Source organism: Petromyzon marinus, chromosome 23 (genome assembly GCF_048934315.1).
Source record: "Petromyzon marinus isolate PM22_M1 ecotype Great Lakes invasive population chromosome 23, UKy_Petmar_22M1.pri1.0, whole genome shotgun sequence".
Taxonomy (NCBI): Eukaryota; Metazoa; Chordata; class Hyperoartia; order Petromyzontiformes; family Petromyzontidae; genus Petromyzon; species Petromyzon marinus.
Window position 1 is genome coordinate 20,574,596 of NC_133689.1, and position 20,705 is coordinate 20,595,300.

Genomic DNA, 20,705 nt, shown 5'->3' on the forward strand with positions numbered 1-20,705 from the left:
GGGAGAATTCAATCACATTTTTTCGATGCGACGTTTCTTATGGGATTGAATGAGGGACAACATTTTGACCCCAAACCGAGAGGATTCTGGGATGTTTGTGGTTTTTTGTAACAACTCTGGAAGGAAACGTCGCAGCCCATCAAGGTGGTACTCGTACTGCTCGCCTCATCGAGTGGAATCCAAAGATATGAGTGCTTAAGCTATGGGATATGAAATGGACGAGCGACCAATAAAACAACATGTATTATGGGGTTGAATGCTTTTTGCTATTCACAAAATAAAACCAAAGCAGTAATGCAAATATCTGATTTAACACAGCACAGCAAAATCAGTTGCACCATTCAATTCTGCTCGTCCAGACGGGGAGAATTCAATCACATTTTTTCGATGCGACGTTTCTTATGGGATTGAATGAGCGACAACATTTTGACCCCAAACCGAGAGGATTCTGGGATGTTTGTGGTTTTTTGGTAACAACTCTGGAAGGAAACGTCGCAGACCCATCAAGGTGGTACTCGTACTGCTCGCCTCATCGAGTGGAATCCAAAGATATGAGTGGTTAAGCTATGCGATATGAAATGGACGAGCGACCAATAAAACAACATGTATTATGGGGTTGAATGCGTTTTGCTATTCACAAAATAAAACAAAAGCAGTCATGCAAATATCTGTTTTAACACAGCACAGCAAAATCAGTTGCACCATTCAATCCCGCTCGTGCAGACGGGGAGAATTTAATCATATTTATTCGATGCGACGTTTCTTATGGGATTTAATGAGCGACAACATTTTGACCCCAAACCGAGAGGATTCTGGGATGTTTGTGGTTTTTTTGTAATAACTCTGGAAGGAAACGTCGCAGACCCATCAAGGTGGTACTCGTACTGCTCGCCTCATCGAGTGGAATCCAAAGATATGAGTGCTTAAGCTATGGGATATGAAATGGACGAGCGACCAATAAAACAACATGTATTATGGGGTTGAATGCTTTTTGCTATTCACAAAATAAAACCAAAGCAGTAATGCAAATATCTGATTTAACACAGCACAGCAAAATCAGTTGCACCATTCAATTCTGCTCGTCCAGACGGGGAGAATTCAATCACATTTTTTCGATGCGACGTTTCTTATGGGATTGAATGAGCGACAACATTTTGACCCCAAACCGAGAGGATTCTGGGATGTTTGTGGTTTTTTGGTAACAACTCTGGAAGGAAACGTCGCAGACCCATCAAGGTGGTACTCGTACTGCTCGCCTCATCGAGTGTAATCCAAAGATATGAGTGGTTAAGCTATGCGATATGAAATGGACGAGCGACCAATAAAACAACATGTATTATGGGGTTGAATGCGTTTTGCTATTCACAAAATAAAACAAAAGCAGTCATGCAAATATCTGTTTTAACACAGCACAGCAAAATCAGTTGCACCATTCAATCCCGCTCGTCCAGACGGGGAGAATTCAATCACATTTATTCGATGCGACGTTTCTTATGGGATTTAATGAGCGACAACATTTTGACCCCAAACCGGGAGGATTCTGGGATGTTTGTGGTTTTTTTGTAATAACTCTGGAAGGAAACGTCGCAGACCCATCAAGGTGGTACTCGTACTGCTCGCCTCATCGAGTGGAATCCAAAGATATGAGTGCTTAAGCTATGGGATATGAAATGGACGAGCGACCAATAAAACAACATGTATTATGGGGTTGAATGCTTTTTGCTATTCACAAAATAAAACCAAAGCAGTAATGCAAATATCTGATTTAACACAGCACAGCAAAATCAGTTGCACCATTCAATTCTGCTCGTCCAGACGGGGAGAATTCAATCACATTTTTTCGATGCGACGTTTCTTATGGGATTGAATGAGCGACAACATTTTGACCCCAAACCGAGAGGATTCTGGGATGTTTGTGGTTTTTTGGAAACAACTCTGGAAGGAAACGTCGCAGACCCATCAAGGTGGTACTCGTACTGCTCGCCTCATCGAGTGGAATCCAAAGATATGAGTGCTTAAGCTATGGGATATGAAATGGACGAGCGACCAATAAAACAACATGTATTATGGGGTTGAATGCTTTTTGCTATTCACAAAATAAAACCAAAGCAGTAATGCAAATATCTGATTTAACACAGCACAGCAAAATCAGTTGCACCATTCAATTCTGCTCGTCCAGACGGGGAGAATTCAATCACATTTTTTCGATGCGACGTTTCTTATGGGATTGAATGAGCGACAACATTTTGACCCCAAACCGAGAGGATTCTGGGATGTTTGTGGTTTTTTGGTAACAACTCTGGAAGGAAACGTCGCAGACCCATCAAGGTGGTACTCGTACTGCTCGCCTCATCGAGTGGAATCCAAAGATATGAGGGGTTAAGCTATGCGATATGAAATGGACGAGCGACCAATAAAACAACATGTATTATGGGGTTGAATGCGTTTTGCTATTCACAAAATAAAACAAAAGCAGTCATGCAAATATCTGTTTTAACACAGCACAGCAAAATCAGTTGCACCATTCAATCCCGCTCGTGCAGACGGGGAGAATTCAATCATATTTATTCGATGCGACGTTTCTTATGGGATTTAATGAGCGACAACATTTTGACCCCAAACCGAGAGGATTCTGGGATGTTTGTGGTTTTTTTGTAATAACTCTGGAAGGAAACGTCGCAGACCCATCAAGGTGGTACTCGTACTGCTCGCCTCATCGAGTGGAATCCAAAGATATGAGTGCTTAAGCTATGGGATATGAAATGGACGAGCGACCAATAAAACAACATGTATTATGGGGTTGAATGCTTTTTGCTATTCACCAAATAAAACCAAAGCAGTAATGCAAATATCTGATTTAACACAGCACAGCAAAATCAGTTGCACCATTCAATTCTGCTCGTCCAGACGGGGAGAATTCAATCACATTTTTTCGATGCGACGTTTCTTATGGGATTTAATGAGCGACAACATTTTGACCCCAAACCGAGAGGATTCTGGGATGTTTGTGTTTTTTTGGTAACAACTCTGGAAGGAAACGTCGCAGACCCATCAAGGTGGTACTCGTACTGCTCGCCTCATCGAGTGGAATCCAAAGATATGAGTGGTTAAGCTATTCGATATGAAATGGACGAGCGACCAATAAAACAACATGTATTATGGGGTTGAATGCGTTTTGCTATTCACAAAATAAAACAAAAACAGTCATGCAAATATCTGTTTTAACACAGCACAGCAAAATCAGTTGCACCATTCAATTCTGCTCGTCCAGACGGGGAGAATTCAATCACATTTTTTCGATGCGACGTTTCTTATGGGATTGAATGAGGGACAACATTTTGACCCCAAACCGAGAGGATTCTGGGATGTTTGTGGTTTTTTGTAACAACTCTGGAAGGAAACGTCGCAGACCCATCAAGGTGGTACTCGTACTGCTCGCCTCATCGAGTGGAATCCAAAGATATGAGTGCTTAAGCTATGGGATATGAAATGGACGAGCGACCAATAAAACAACATGTATTATGGGGTTGAATGCTTTTTGCTATTCACAAAATAAAACCAAAGCAGTAATGCAAATATCTGATTTAACACAGCACAGCAAAATCAGTTGCACCATTCAATTCTGCTCGTCCAGACGGGGAGAATTCAATCACATTTTTTCGATGCGACGTTTCTTATGGGATTGAATGAGCGACAACATTTTGACCCCAAACCGAGAGGATTCTGGGATGTTTGTGGTTTTTTGGTAACAACTCTGGAAGGAAACGTCGCAGACCCATCAAGGTGGTACTCGTACTGCTCGCCTCATCGAGTGGAATCCAAAGATATGAGTGGTTAAGCTATGCGATATGAAATGGACGAGCGACCAATAAAACAACATGTATTATGGGGTTGAATGCGTTTTGCTATTCACAAAATAAAACAAAAGCAGTCATGCAAATATCTGTTTTAACACAGCACAGCAAAATCAGTTGCACCATTCAATCCCGCTCGTCCAGACGGGGAGAATTCAATCAAATTTATTCGATGCGACGTTTCTTATGGGATTTAATGAGCGACAACATTTTGACCCCAAACCGGGAGGATTCTGGGATGTTTGTGGTTTTTTTGTAATAACTCTGGAAGGAAACGTCGCAGACCCATCAAGGTGGTACTCGTACTGCTCGCCTCATAGAGTGGAATCCAAAGATATGAGTGCTTAAGCTATGGGATATGAAATGGACGAGCGACCAATAAAACAACATGTATTATGGGGTTGAATGCTTTTTGCTATTCACAAAATAAAACCAAAGCAGTAATGCAAATATCTGATTTAACACAGCACAGCAAAATCAGTTGCACCATTCAATTCTGCTCGTCCAGACGGGGAGAATTCAATCACATTTTTTCGATGCGACGTTTCTTATGGGATTGAATGAGCGACAACATTTTGACCCCAAACCGAGAGGATTCTGGGATGTTTGTGGTTTTTTGTAAACAACTCTGGAAGGAAACGTCGCAGACCCATCAAGGTGGTACTCGTACTGCTCGCCTCATCGAGTGGAATCCAAAGATATGAGTGCTTAAGCTATGGGATATGAAATGGACGAGCGACCAATAAAACAACATGTATTATGGGGTTGAATGCTTTTTGCTATTTACAAAATAAAACCAAAGCAGTAATGCAAATATCTGATTTAACACAGCACAGCAAAATCAGTTGCACCATTCAATTCTGCTCGTCCAGACGGGGAGAATTCAATCACATTTTTTCGATGCGACGTTTCTTATGGGATTGAATGAGCGACAACATTTTGACCCCAAACCGAGAGGATTCTGGGATGTTTGTGGTTTTTTGGTAACAACTCTGGAAGGAAACGTCGCAAACCCATCAAGGTGGTACTCGTACTGCTCGCCTCATCGAGTGGAATCCAAAGATATGAGGGGTTAAGCTATGCGATATGAAATGGACGAGCGACCAATAAAACAACATGTATTATGGGGTTGAATGCGTTTTGCTATTCACAAAATAAAACAAAAGCAGTCATGCAAATATCTGTTTTAACACAGCACAGCAAAATCAGTTGCACCATTCAATCCCGCTCGTCCAGACGGGGAGAATTCAATCACATTTATTCGATGCGACGTTTCTTATGGGATTTAATGAGCGACAACATTTTGACCCCAAACCGGGAGGATTCTGGGATGTTTGTGGTTTTTTTGTAATAACTCTGGAAGGAAACGTCGCAGACCCATCAAGGTGGTACTCGTACTGCTCGCCTCATCGAGTGGAATCCAAAGATATGAGTGCTTAAGCTATGGGATATGAAATGGACGAGCGACCAATAAAACAACATGTATTATGGGGTTGAATGCTTTTTGCTATTCACAAAATAAAACCAAAGCAGTAATGCAAATATCTGATTTAACACAGCACAGCAAAATCAGTTGCACCATTCAATTCTGCTCGTCCAGACGGGGAGAATTCAATCACATTTTTTCGATGCGACGTTTCTTATGGGATTGAATGAGCGACAACATTTTGACCCCAAACCGAGAGGATTCTGGGATGTTTGTGGTTTTTTGGAAACAACTCTGGAAGGAAACGTCGCAGACCCATCAAGGTGGTACTCGTACTGCTCGCCTCATCGAGTGGAATCCAAAGATATGAGTGCTTAAGCTATGGGATATGAAATGGACGAGCGACCAATAAAACAACATGTATTATGGGGTTGAATGCTTTTTGCTATTCACAAAATAAAACCAAAGCAGTAATGCAAATATCTGATTTAACACAGCACAGCAAAATCAGTTGCACCATTCAATTCTGCTCGTCCAGACGGGGAGAATTCAATCACATTTTTTCGATGCGACGTTTCTTATGGGATTGAATGAGCGACAACATTTTGACCCCAAACCGAGAGGATTCTGGGATGTTTGTGGTTTTTTGGTAACAACTCTGGAAGGAAACGTCGCAAACCCATCAAGGTGGTACTCGTACTGCTCGCCTCATCGAGTGGAATCCAAAGATATGAGGGGTTAAGCTATGCGATATGAAATGGACGAGCGACCAATAAAACAACATGTATTATGGGGTTGAATGCGTTTTGCTATTCACAAAATAAAACAAAAGCAGTCATGCAAATATCTGTTTTAACACAGCACAGCAAAATCAGTTGCACCATTCAATCCCGCTCGTCCAGACGGGGAGAATTCAATCACATTTATTCGATGCGACGTTTCTTATGGGATTTAATGAGCGACAACATTTTGACCCCAAACCGGGAGGATTCTGGGATGTTTGTGGTTTTTTTGTAATAACTCTGGAAGGAAACGTCGCAGACCCATCAAGGTGGTACTCGTACTGCTCGCCTCATCGAGTGGAATCCAAAGATATGAGTGCTTAAGCTATGGGATATGAAATGGACGAGCGACCAATAAAACAACATGTATTATGGGGTTGAATGCTTTTTGCTATTCACAAAATAAAACCAAAGCAGTAATGCAAATATCTGATTTAACATAGCACAGCAAAATCAGTTGCACCATTCAATTCTGCTCGTCCAGACGGGGAGAATTCAATCACATTTTTTCGATGCGACGTTTCTTATGGGATTGAATGAGCGACAACATTTTGACCCCAAACCGAGAGGATTCTGGGATGTTTGTGGTTTTTTGGAAACAACTCTGGAAGGAAACGTCGCAGACCCATCAAGGTGGTACTCATACTGCTCGCCTCATCGAGTGGAATCCAAAGATATGAGTGGTTAAGCTATGGGATATGAAATGGACGAGCGACCAATAAAACAACATGTATTATGGGGTTGAATGCGTTTTGCTATTCACAAAATAAAACAAAAGCAGTCATGCAAATATCTGTTGTAACACAGCACAGCAAAATCAGTTGCACCATTCAATCCCGCTCGTGCAGACGGGGAGAATTCAATCATATTTATTCGATGCGACGTTTCTTATGGGATTTAATGAGCGACAACATTTTGACCCCAAACCGAGAGGATTCTGGGATGTTTGTGGTTTTTTTGTAATAACTCTGGAAGGAAACGTCGCAGACCCATCAAGGTGGTACTCGTACTGCTCGCCTCATCGAGAGGAATCCAAAGGTATGAGTGCTTAAGCTATGGGATATGAAATGGACGAGCGACCAATAAAACAACATGTATTATGGGGTTGAATGCTTTTTGCTATTCACAAAATAAAACCAAAGCAGTAATGCAAATATCTGATTTAACACAGCACAGCAAAATCAGTTGCACCATTCAATTCTGCTCGTCCAGACGGGGAGAATTCAATCACATTTTTTCGATGCGACGTTTCTTATGGGATTGAATGAGCGACAAAATTTTGACCCCAAACCGAGAGGATTCTGGGATGTTTGTGGTTTTTTGGTAACAACTCTGGAAGGAAACGTCGCAGACCCATCAAGGTGGTACTCGTACTGCTCGCCTCATCGAGTGGAATCCAAAGATATGAGTGGTTAAGCTATGCGATATGAAATGGACGAGCGACCAATAAAACAACATGTGTTATGGGGTTGAATGCGTTTTGCTATTCACAAAATAAAACAAAAACAGTCATGCAAATATCTGTTTTAACACAGCACAGCAAAATCAGTTGCACCATTCAATCCCGCTCGTCCAGACGGGGAGAATTCAATCACATTTATTCGATGCGACGTTTCTTATGGGATTTAATGAGCGACAACATTTTGACCCCAAACCGGGAGGATTCTGGGATGTTTGTGGTTTTTTTGTAATAACTCTGGAAGGAAACGTCGCAGACCCATCAAGGTGGTACTCGTACTGCTCGCCTCATCGAGTGGAATCCAAAGATATGAGTGCTTAAGCTATGGGATATGAAATGGACGAGCGACCAATAAAACAACATGTATTATGGGGTTGAATGCTTTTTGCTATTCACAAAATAAAACCAAAGCAGTAATGCAAATATCTGATTTAACACAGCACAGCAAAATCAGTTGCACCATTCAATTCTGCTCGTCCAGACGGGGAGAATTCAATCACATTTTTTCGATGCGACGTTTCTTATGGGATTGAATGAGCGACAACATTTTGACCCCAAACCGAGAGGATTCTGGGATGTTTGTGTTTTTTTGGTAACAACTCTGGAAGGAAACGTCGCAGACCCATCAAGGTGGTACTCGTACTGCTCGCCTCATCGAGTGGAATCCAAAGATATGAGTGGTTAAGCTATGCGATATGAAATGGACGAGCGACCAATAAAACAACATGTATTATGGGGTTGAATGCGTTTTGCTATTCACAAAATAAAACAAAAGCAGTCATGCAAATATCTGTTTTAACACAGCACAGCAAAATCAGTTGCACCATTCAATCCCGCTCGTCCAGACGGGGAGAATTCAATCACATTTATTCGATGCGACGTTTCTTATGGGATTTAATGAGCGACAACATTTTGACCCCAAACCGGGAGGATTCTGGGATGTTTGTGGTTTTTTTGTAATAACTCTGGAAGGAAACGTCGCAGACCCATCAAGGTGGTACTCGTACTGCTCGCCTCATCGAGTGGAATCCAAAGATATGAGTGCTTAAGCTATGGGATATGAAATGGACGAGCGACCAATAAAACAACATGTATTATGGGGTTGAATGCTTTTTGCTATTCACAAAATAAAACCAAAGCAGTAATGCAAATATCTGATTTAACACAGCACAGCAAAATCAGTTGCACCATTCAATTCTGCTCGTCCAGACGGGGAGAATTCAATCACATTTTTTCGATGCGACGTTTCTTATGGGATTGAATGAGCGACAACATTTTGACCCCAAACCGAGAGGATTCTGGGATGTTTGTGGTTTTTTGGAAACAACTCTGGAAGGAAACGTCGCAGACCCATCAAGGTGGTACTCGTACTGCTCGCCTCATCGAGTGGAATCCAAAGATATGAGTGCTTAAGCTATGGGATATGAAATGGACGAGCGACCAATAAAACAACATGTATATTGGGGTTGAATGCTTTTTGCTATTCACAAAATAAAACCAAAGCAGTAATGCAAATATCTGATTTAACACAGCACAGCAAAATCAGTTGCACCATTCAATCCCGCTCGTCCAGACGGGGAGAATTTAATCACATTTATTCGATGCGACGTTTCTTATGGGATTTAATGAGCGACAACATTTTGACCCCAAACCGGGAGGATTCTGGGATGTTTGTGGTTTTTTTGTAATAACTCTGGAAGGAAACGTCGCAGACCCATCAAGGTGGTACTCGTACTGCTCGCCTCATCGAGTGGAATCCAAAGATATGAGTGCTTAAGCTATGGGATATGAAATGGACGAGCGACCAATAAAACAACATGTATTATGGGGTTGAATGCTTTTTGCTATTCACAAAATAAAACCAAAGCAGTAATGCAAATATCTGATTTAACACAGCACAGCAAAATCAGTTGCACCATTCAATTCTGCTCGTCCAGACGGGGAGAATTCAATCACATTTTTTCGATGCGACGTTTCTTATGGGATTGAATGAGCGACAACATTTTGACCCCAAACCGAGAGGATTCTGGGATGTTTGTGGTTTTTTTTGTAATAACTCTGGAAGGAAACGTCGCAGACCCATCAAGGTGGTACTCGTACTGCTCGCCTCATCGAGAGGAATCCAAAGATATGAGTGGTTAAGCTATGGGATATGAAATGGACGAGCGATCAATAAAACAACTTTTATTATGGGGTTGAATGCTTTTTGCTATTCACAAAATAAAACCAAAGCAGTAATGCAAATATCTGATTTAACACAGCACAGCAAAATCAGTTGCACCATTCAATTCTGCTCGTCCAGACGGGGAGAATTCAATCACATTTTTTCGATGCGACGTTTCTTATGGGATTGAATGAGCGACAACATTTTGACCCCAAACCGAGAGGATTCTGGGATGTTTGTGGGTTTTTTGTAATAACTCTGGAAGGAAACGTCGCAGACCCATCAAGGTGGTACTCATACTGCTCGCCTCATCGAGAGGAATCCAAAGATATGAGTGGTTAAGCTATGGGATATGAAATGGACGAGCGATCAATAAAACAACTTTTATTATGGGGTTGAATGCTTTTTGCTATTCACAAAATAAAACAAATGCAGTCATGCAAATATCTGTTTTAACACAGCACAGCAAAAATCAGTTACACCATTCAATTCCGCTCGTCCAGACGGGGAGAATTCAATCACATTTATTCGATGCGATGTTTCTTATGGGATTTAATGAGCGACAACATTTTGACCCCAAACCGAGAGGATTCTGGGATGTTTGTGGTGTTTTTGTAATAACTCTGGAAGGAAACGTCGCAGACCCATCAAGGTGGTACTCGTACTGCTCGACTCATCGAGAGGAATCCAAAGATATGAGTGCTTAAGCTATGGGATATGAAATGGACGAGTGACCAATAAAACAACATGTTTTATGGGGTTGAATGCTTTTTGCTATTCACAAAATAAAACCAAAGCAGTAATGCAAATATCTGATTTAACACAGCACAGCAAAATCAGTTGCACCATTCAATTCTGCTCGTCCAGACGGGGAGAATTCAATCACATTTTTTCGATGCGACGTTTCTTATGGGATTGAATGAGCGACAACTTTTTGACCCCAAACCGAGAGGATTTTGGGATGTTTGTGGTTTTTTGGTAACAACTCTGGAAGGAAACGTCGCAGAACCATCAAGGTGGTACTCGTACTGCTCGCCTCATCGAGTGGAATCCAACGATATGAGTGGTTAAGCTATGCGATATGAAATGGACGAGCGACCAATAAAACAACATGTATTATGGGGTTGAATGCGTTTTGCTATTCACAAAATAAAACAAAAGCAGTCATGCAAATATCTGTTTTAACACAGCACAGCAAAATCAGTTGCACCATTCAATCCCGCTCGTCCAGACGGGGAGAATTTAATCACATTTATTCGATGCGACGTTTCTTATGGGATTTAATGAGCGACAACATTTTGACCCCAAACCGGGAGGATTCTGGGATGTTTGTGGTTTTTTTGTAATAACTCTGGAAGGAAACGTCGCAGACCCATCAAGGTGGTACTCGTACTGCTCGCCTCATCGAGTGGAATCCAAAGATATGAGTGCTTAAGCTATGGGATATGAAATGGACGAGCGACCAATAAAACAACATGTATTATGGGGTTGAATGCTTTTTGCTATTCACAAAATAAAACCAAAGCAGTAATGCAAATATCTGATTTAACACAGCACAGCAAAATCAGTTGCACCATTCAATTCTGCTCGTCCAGACGGGGAGAATTCAATCACATTTTTTCGATGCGACGTTTCTTATGGGATTGAATGAGCGACAACATTTTGACCCCAAACCGAGAGGATTCTGGGATGTTTGTGGTTTTTTTTGTAATAACTCTGGAAGGAAACGTCGCAGACCCATCAAGGTGGTACTCGTACTGCTCGCCTCATCGAGAGGAATCCAAAGATATGAGTGGTTAAGCTATGGGATATGAAATGGACGAGCGATCAATAAAACAACTTTTATTATGGGGTTGATTGCTTTTTGCTATTCACAAAATAAAACCAAAGCAGTAATGCAAATATCTGATTTAACACAGCACAGCAAAATCAGTTGCACCATTCAATTATGCTCGTCCAGACGGGGAGAATTCAATCACATTTTTTCGATGCGACGTTTCTTATGGGATTGAATGAGCGACAACATTTTGACCCCAAACCGAGAGGATTCTGGGATGTTTGTGGTTTTTTTGTAATAACTCTGGAAGGAAACGTCGCAGACCCATCAAGGTGGTACTCGTACTGCTCGACTCATCGAGAGGAATCCAAAGATATGAGTGCTTAAGCTATGGGATATGAAATGGACGAGTGACCAATAAAACAACATGTTTTATGGGGTTGAATGCTTTTTGCTATTCACAAAATAAAACCAAAGCAGTAATGCAAATATCTGATTTAACACAGCACAGCAAAATCAGTTGCACCATTCAATTCTGCTCTTCCAGACGGGGAGAATTCAATCACATTTTTTCGATGCGACGTTTCTTATGGGATTGAATGAGCGACAACATTTTGACCCCAAACCGAGAGGATTCTGGGATGTTTGTGGTTTTTTGGTAACAACTCTGGAAGGAAACGTCGCAGAACCATCAAGGTGGTACTCATACTGCTCGCCTCATCGAGTGGAATCCAAAGATATGAGTGGTTAAGCTATGGGATATGAAATGGATGAGCGACCAATAAAACAACATGTTTTATGGGGTTGAATGCGTTTTGCTATTCACAAAATAAAACAAAAGCAGTCATGCAAATATCTGTTTTAACACAGCACAGCAAAATCAGTTGCACCATTCAATCCCGCTCGTCCAGACGGGGAGAATTCAATCATATTTATTCGATGCGACGTTTCTTATGGGATTTAATGAGCGACAACATTTTGACCCCAAACCGAGAGGATTCTGGGATGTTTGTGGTTTTTTTGTAATAACTCTGGAAGGAAACGTCGCAGACCCATCAAGGTGGTACTCGTACTGCTCGCCTCATCGAGAGGAATCCAAAGATATGAGTGCTTAAGCTATGGGATATGAAATGGACGAGCGACCAATAAAACAACATGTATTATGGGGTTGAATGCTTTTTGCTATTCACAAAATAAAACCAAAGCAGTAATGCAAATATCTGATTTAACACAGCACAGCAAAATCAGTTTCACCATTCAATTCTGCTCGTCCAGACGGGGAGAATTCAATCACATTTTTTCGATGCGACGTTTCTTATGGGATTGAATGAGCGACAACATTTTGACCCCAAACCGAGAGGATTCTGGGATGTTTGTGGTTTTTTGGTAACAACTCTGGAAGGAAACGTCGCAGACCCATCAAGGTGGTACTCGTACTGCTCGCCTCATCGAGTGGAATCCAAAGATATGAGTGGTTATGCTATGCGATATGAAATGGACGGGCGACCAATAAAACAACATGTATTATGGGGTTGAATGCTTTATGCTATTCACAAAATAAAACCAAAGCAGTAATGCAAATATCTGATTTAACACAGCACAGCAAAATCAGTTGCACCATTCAATTCTGCTCGTCCAGACGGGGAGAATTCAATCACATTTTTTCGATGCGACGTTTCTTATGGGATTGAATGAGCGACAACATTTTGACCCCAAACCGAGAGGATTCTGGGATGTTTGTGGTTTTTTGGTAACAACTCTGGAAGGAAACGTCGCAGACCCATCAAGGTGGTACTCGTACTGCTCGCCTCATCGAGTGGAATCCAAAGATATGAGTGGTTAAGCTATGCGATATGAAATGGACGAGCGACCAATAAAACAACATGTATTATGGGGTTGAATGCGTTTTGCTATTCACAAAATAAAACAAAAGCAGTCATGCAAATATCTGTTTTAACACAGCACAGCAAAATCAGTTGCACCATTCAATCCCGCTCGTCCAGACGGGGAGAATTCAATCACATTTATTCGATGCGACGTTTCTTATGGGATTTAATGAGCGACAACATTTTGACCCCAAACCGGGAGGATTCTGGGATGTTTGTGGTTTTTTTGTAATAACTCTGGAAGGAAACGTCGCAGACCCATCAAGGTGGTACTCGTACTGCTCGCCTCATCGAGTGGAATCCAAAGATATGAGTGCTTAAGCTATGGGATATGAAATGGACGAGCGACCAATAAAACAACATGTATTATGGGGTTGAATGCTTTTTGCTATTCACAAAATAAAACCAAAGCAGTAATGCAAATATCTGATTTAACACAGCACAGCAAAATCAGTTGCACCATTCAATTCTGCTCGTCCAGACGGGGAGAATTCAATCACATTTTTTCGATGCGACGTTTCTTATGGGATTGAATGAGCGACAACATTTTGACCCCAAACCGAGAGGATTTTGGGATGTTTGTGGTTTTTTGGTAACAACTCTGGAAGCAAACGTCGCAGAACCATCAAGGTGGTACTCATACTGCTCGCCTCATCGAGTGGAATCCAAAGATATGAGTGGTTAAGCTATGGGATATGAAATGGACGAGCGACCAATAAAACAACATGTTTTATGGGGTTGAATGCGTTTTGCTATTCACAAAATAAAACAAAAGCAGTCATGCAAATATCTGTTTTAACACAGCACAGCAAAATCAGTTGCACCATTCAATCCCGCTCGTCCAGACGGGGAGAATTCAATCATATTTATTCGATGCGACGTTTCTTATGGGATTTAATGAGCGACAACATTTTGACCCCAAACCGAGAGGATTCTGGGATGTTTGTGGTTTTTTTGTAATAACTCTGGAAGGAAACGTCGCAGACCCATCAAGGTGGTACTCGTACTGCTCGCCTCATCGAGAGGAATCCAAAGATATGAGTGCTTAAGCTATGGGATATGAAATGGACGAGCGACCAATAAAACAACATGTATTATGGGGTTGAATGCTTTTTGCTATTCACAAAATAAAACCAAAGCAGTAATGCAAATATCTGATTTAACACAGCACAGCAAAATCAGTTTCACCATTCAATTCTGCTCGTCCAGACGGGGAGAATTCAATCACATTTTTTCGATGCGACGTTTCTTATGGGATTGAATGAGCGACAACATTTTGACCCCAAACCGAGAGGATTCTGGGATGTTTGTGGTTTTTTGGTAACAACTCTGGAAGGAAACGTCGCAGACCCATCAAGGTGGTACTCGTACTGCTCGCCTCATCGAGTGGAATCCAAAGATATGAGTGGTTATGCTATGCGATATGAAATGGACGGGCGACCAATAAAACAACATGTATTATGGGGTTGAATGCTTTATGCTATTCACAAAATAAAACCAAAGCAGTAATGCAAATATCTGATTTAACACAGCACAGCAAAATCAGTTGCACCATTCAATTCTGCTCGTCCAGACGGGGAGAATTCAATCACATTTTTTCGATGCGACGTTTCTTATGGGATTGAATGAGCGACAACATTTTGACCCCAAACCGAGAGGATTCTGGGATGTTTGTGGTTTTTTGGTAACAACTCTGGAAGGAAACGTTGCAGACCCATCAAGGTGGTACTCGTACTGCTCGCCTCATCGAGAGGAATCCAAAGATATGAGTGGTTAAGCTATGGGATATGAAATGGACGAGCGACCAATAAAACAACTTTTATTTTGGGGTTGAATGCTTTTTGCTATTCACAAAATAAAACAAATGCATTCATGCAAATATCTGTTTTAACACAGCACAGCAAAAATCAGTTACACCGTTCAATTCCGCTCGTCCAGACGGGGAGAATTCAATCACATTTATTCGATGCGACGTTTCTTATGGGATTTAATGAGCGACAACATTTTGACCCCAAACCGAGAGGATTCTGGGATGTTTGTGGTGTTTTTGTAATAACTCTGGAAGGAAACGTCGCAGACCCATCAAGGTGGTACTCGTACTGCTCGCCTCATCGAGCGGAATCCAAAGATATGAGAGCATAAGCTATGGGATATGAAATGGACGAGCGACCAATAAAACAACATGTATTATGGGGTTGAATGCGTTTTGCTATTCACAAAATAAAACAAAAGCAGTCATGCAAATATCTGTTTTAACACAGCACAGCAAAATCAGTTGCACCATTAAATCCCGCTCGTCCAGACGGGGAGAATTCAATCACATTTATTCGATGCGACGTTTCTTATGGGATTTAATGAGCGACAACATTTTGACCCCAAACCGGGAGGATTCTGGGATGTTTGTGGTTTTTTTGTAATAACTCTGGAAGGAAACGTCGCAGACCCATCAAGGTGGTACTCGTACTGCTCGCCTCATCGAGTGGAATCCAAAGATATGAGTGCTTAAGCTATGGGATATGAAATGGACGAGCGACCAATAAAACAACATGTATTATGGGGTTGAATGCTTTTTGCTATTCACAAAATAAAACCAAAGCAGTAATGCAAATATCTGATTTAACACAGCACAGCAAAATCAGTTGCACCATTCAATTCTGCTCGTCCAGACGGGGAGAATTCAATCACATTTTTTCGATGCGACGTTTCTTATGGGATTGAATGAGCGACAACATTTTGACCCCAAACCGAGAGGATTCTGGGATGTTTGTGGTTTTTTGGTAACAACTCTGGAAGGAAACGTCGCAGACCCATCAAGGTGGTACTCGTACTGCTCGCCTCATCGAGTGGAATCCAAAGATATGAGTGGTTAAGCTATGCGATATGAAATGGACGAGCGACCAATAAAACAACATGTATTATGGGGTTGAATGCGTTTTGCTATTCACAAAATAAAACAAAAGCAGTCATGCAAATATCTGTTTTAACACAGCACAGCAAAATCAGTTGCACCATTCAATCCCGCTCGTCCAGACGGGGAGAATTCAATCACATTTATTCGATGCGACGTTTCTTATGGGATTTAATGAGCGACAACATTTTGACCCCAAACCGGGAGGATTCTGGGGTGTTTGTGTTTTTTTTGTAATAACTCTGGAAGGAAACGTCGCAGACCCATCAAGGTGGTACTCGTACTGCTCGCCTCATCGAGTGGAATCCAAAGATATGAGTGCTTAAGCTATGGGATATGAAATGGACGAGCGACCAATAAAACAACATGTATTATGGGGTTGAATGCTTTTTGCTATTCACAAACTAGAACAAAAGCAGTCATGCAAATATCTGATTTAACACAGCACAGCAAAATCAGTTGCACCATTCAATCCCGCTCGTCCAGACGGGGAGAATTCAATCACATTTATTTGATGCGACGTTTCTTTAATGGGATTTAATGAGCGACAACATTTTGACCCCAAACCGAGAGGATTCTGGGATGTTTGCGGTTTTTTGGTAACAATTCTGGAAGGAAACGTCGCAGACCCATCAAGGTGGTACTCGTACTGCTCGCCTCATCGAGTGGAATCCAAAGATATGAGTGGTTAAGCTATGGGATATGAAATGGACGAGCGACCAATAAAACAACATGTATTATGGGGTTGAATGCTTTTTGCTATTCACAAAATAAAACAAAAGCAGTCATGCAAATATCTTATTTAACACAGCACAGCAAAATCAGTGGCACCATTCAATCCCGCTCGTCCAGACGGGGAGAAGTCAATCACATTTATTCAATGCGACGTTTCTTATGGGATTTATTGAGCGAAAACATTTTGACCCCAAATCGAGAGGATTCTGGGATGTTTGTGGTTTTTTTGTAATAACTCTGGAAGGAAACGTCGCAGACCCATCAAGGTGGTACTCGTACTGCTCGCCTCATCGAGAGGAATGCAAAGATATGAGGGGTTAAGCTATTGGATATAAAATGGACGCTCGACCAATTAAACAACATGTATTATGGGGTTGAATGCTTTTTGCTATTCACAAAATAAAACAAAAGCAGTAAAGCAAATATCGTATTTAACACAGCACAGCAAAATCAGTTGCACCATTCAATTCCTCTCGTCCAGACGGGGAGAATTCAATCACATTTATTCTATGCGACGTTTCTTATGGGATTTAGTGAGCGAGAACATTTTGACCCCAAATCGAGAGGATTCTGGGATGTTTGTGGTTTTTTTGTGATAACTCTGGAAGGAAACGTCGCAGACCCATCAAGGTGGTACTCGTACTGCTCGCCTCATCGAGAGGAATCCAAAGATATGAGTGGTTAAGCTATGGGATATGAAATGGACGAGCGACCAATAAAACAACATGTATTATGGGGTTGAATGCTTTTTGCTATTCACAAAATAAAACAAAAGCAGTCATGCAAATATCTTATTTAACACAGCACAGCAAAATCAGTTGCACCATTCAATCCCGCTCGTCCAGACGGGGAGAATTCAATCACATTTATTAGATGAGGCGTTTCTTATGGGATTTAATGAGCGACAACATTTTGACCCCAAACCGAGAGGATTCTGGGATGTTTGTGGTTTTTTTCGTAATAACTCTGGAAGGAAACGTCGCAGACCCATCAAAGTGGTACTCCTACTGCTCGCCTCATCGAGAGGAATCGAAAGATATGAGTGGTTAAGCTATGGGATATGAAATGGACGAGCGACCAATAAAACAACATGTATTATGGGGTTGAATGCTTTTTGCTATTCACAAAATAAAACAAAAGCAGTCATGCAAATATCTTATTTAACACAGCACAGCAAAATCAGTTGCACCATTCAATCCCGCTCGTCCAGACGGGGAGAAGTCAATCACATTTATTCAATGCGACGTTTCTTATGGGATTTATTGAGCGAAAACATTTTGACCCCAAATCGAGAGGATTCTGGCATGTTTGTGGTTTTTTTGTGATAACTCTGGAAGGAAACGTCGCAGACCCATCAAGGTGGTACTCGTACTGCTCGCCTCATCGAGAGGAATCCAAAGATATGAGTGGTTAAGCTATGGGATATGAAATGGACGAGCGACCACTAAAACAACATGTATTATGGGGTTGAATGCTTTTTGCTATTCACAAACTAGAACAAAAGCAGTCATGCAAATATCTGATTTAACACAGCACAGCAAAATCAGTTGCACCATTCAATCCCGCTCGTCCAGACGGGGAGAATTCAATCACATTTATTTGATGCGACGTTTCTTTAATGGGATTTAATGAGCGACAACATTTTGACCCCAAACCGAGAGGATTCTGGGATGTTTGCGGTTTTTTGGTAACAATTCTGGAAGGAAACGTCGCAGACCCATCAAGGTGGTACTCGTACTGCTCGCCTCATCGAGTGGAATCCAAAGATATGAGTGGTTAAGCTATGGGATATGAAATGGACGAGCGACCAATAAAACAACATGTATTATGGGGTTGAATGCTTTTTGCTATTCACAAAATAAAACAAAAGCAGTCATGCAAATATCTTATTTAACACAGCACAGCAAAATCAGTTGCACCATTCAATCCCGCTCGTCCAGACGGGGAGAATTCAATCACATTTATTAGATGAGGCGTTTCTTATGGGATTTAATGAGCGACAACATTTTGACCCCAAACCGAGAGGATTCTGGGATGTTTGTGGTTTTTTTCGTAATAACTCTGGAAGGAAACGTCGCAGACCCATCAAAGTGGTACTCCTACTGCTCGCCTCATCGAGAGGAATCGAAAGATATGAGTGGTTAAGCTATGGGATATGAAATGGACGAGCGACCAATAAAACAACATGTATTATGGGGTTGAATGCTTTTTGCTATTCACAAAATAAAACAAAAGCAGTCATGCAAATATCTTATTTAACACAGCACAGCAAAATCAGTTGCACCATTCAATCCCGCTCGTCCAGACGGGGAGAAGTCAATCACATTTATTCAATGCGACGTTTCTTATGGGATTTATTGAGCGAAAACATTTTGACCCCAAATCGAGAGGATTCTGGCATGTTTGTGGTTTTTTTGTGATAACTCTGGAAGGAAACGTCGCAGACCCATCAAGGTGGTACTCGTACTGCTCGCCTCATCGAGAGGAATCCAAAGATATGAGTGGTTAAGCTATGGGATATGAAATGGACGAGCGACCACTAAAACAACATGTATTATGGGGTTGAATGCTTTTTGCTATTCACAAACTAGAACAAAAGCAGTCATGCAAATATCTGATTTAACACAGCACAGCAAAATCAGTTGCACCATTCAATCCCGCTCGTCCAGACGGGGAGAATTCAATCACATTTATTTGATGCGACGTTTCTTTAATGGGATTTAATGAGCGACAACATTTTGACCCCAAACCGAGAGGATTCTGGGATGTTTGCGGTTTTTTGGTAACAATTCTGGAAGGAAACGTCGCATACCCATCAAGGTGGTACTCGTACTGCTCGCCTCATCGAGTGGAATCCAAAGATATGAGTGGTTAAGCTATGGGATATGAAATGGACGAGCGACCAATAAAACAACATGTATTATGGGGTTGAATGCTTTTTGCTATTCACAAAATAAAACAAAAGCAGTCATGCAAATATCTTATTTAACACAGCACAGCAAAATCAGTGGCACCATTCAATCCCGCTCGTCCAGACGGGGAGAAGTCAATCACATTTATTCAATGCGACGTTTCTTATGGGATTTATTGAGCGAAAACATTTTGACCCCAAATCGAGAGGATTCTGGGATGTTTGTGGTTTTTTTGTAATAACTCTGGAAGGAAACGTCGCAGACCCATCAAGGTGGTACTCGTACTGCTCGCCTCATCGAGAGGAATGCAAAGATATGAGGGGTTAAGCTATTGGATATAAAATGGACGCTCGACCAATTAAACAACATGTATTATGGGGTTGAATGCTTTTTGCTATTCACAAAATAAAACAAAAGCAGTAAAGCAAATATCGTATTTAACACAGCACAGCAAAATCAGTTGCACCATTCAATTCCTCTCGTCCAGACGGGGAGAATTCAATCACATTTATTCTATGCGACGTTTCTTATGGGATTTATTGAGCGACAACATTTTGACCCCAAACCGAGAGGATTCTGGGATGTTTGTGGTTTTTTTTGTAATAACTCTGGAAGGAAACGTCGCAGACCCATCAAAGTGGTACTCCTACTGCTCGCCTCATCGAGAGGAATCGAAAGATATGAGTGGTTAAGCTATGGGATATGAAATGGACGAGCGACCAATAAAACAACATGTATTATGGGGTTGAATGCTTTTTGCTATTCACAAAATAAAACAAAAGCAGTCATGCAAATATCTTAT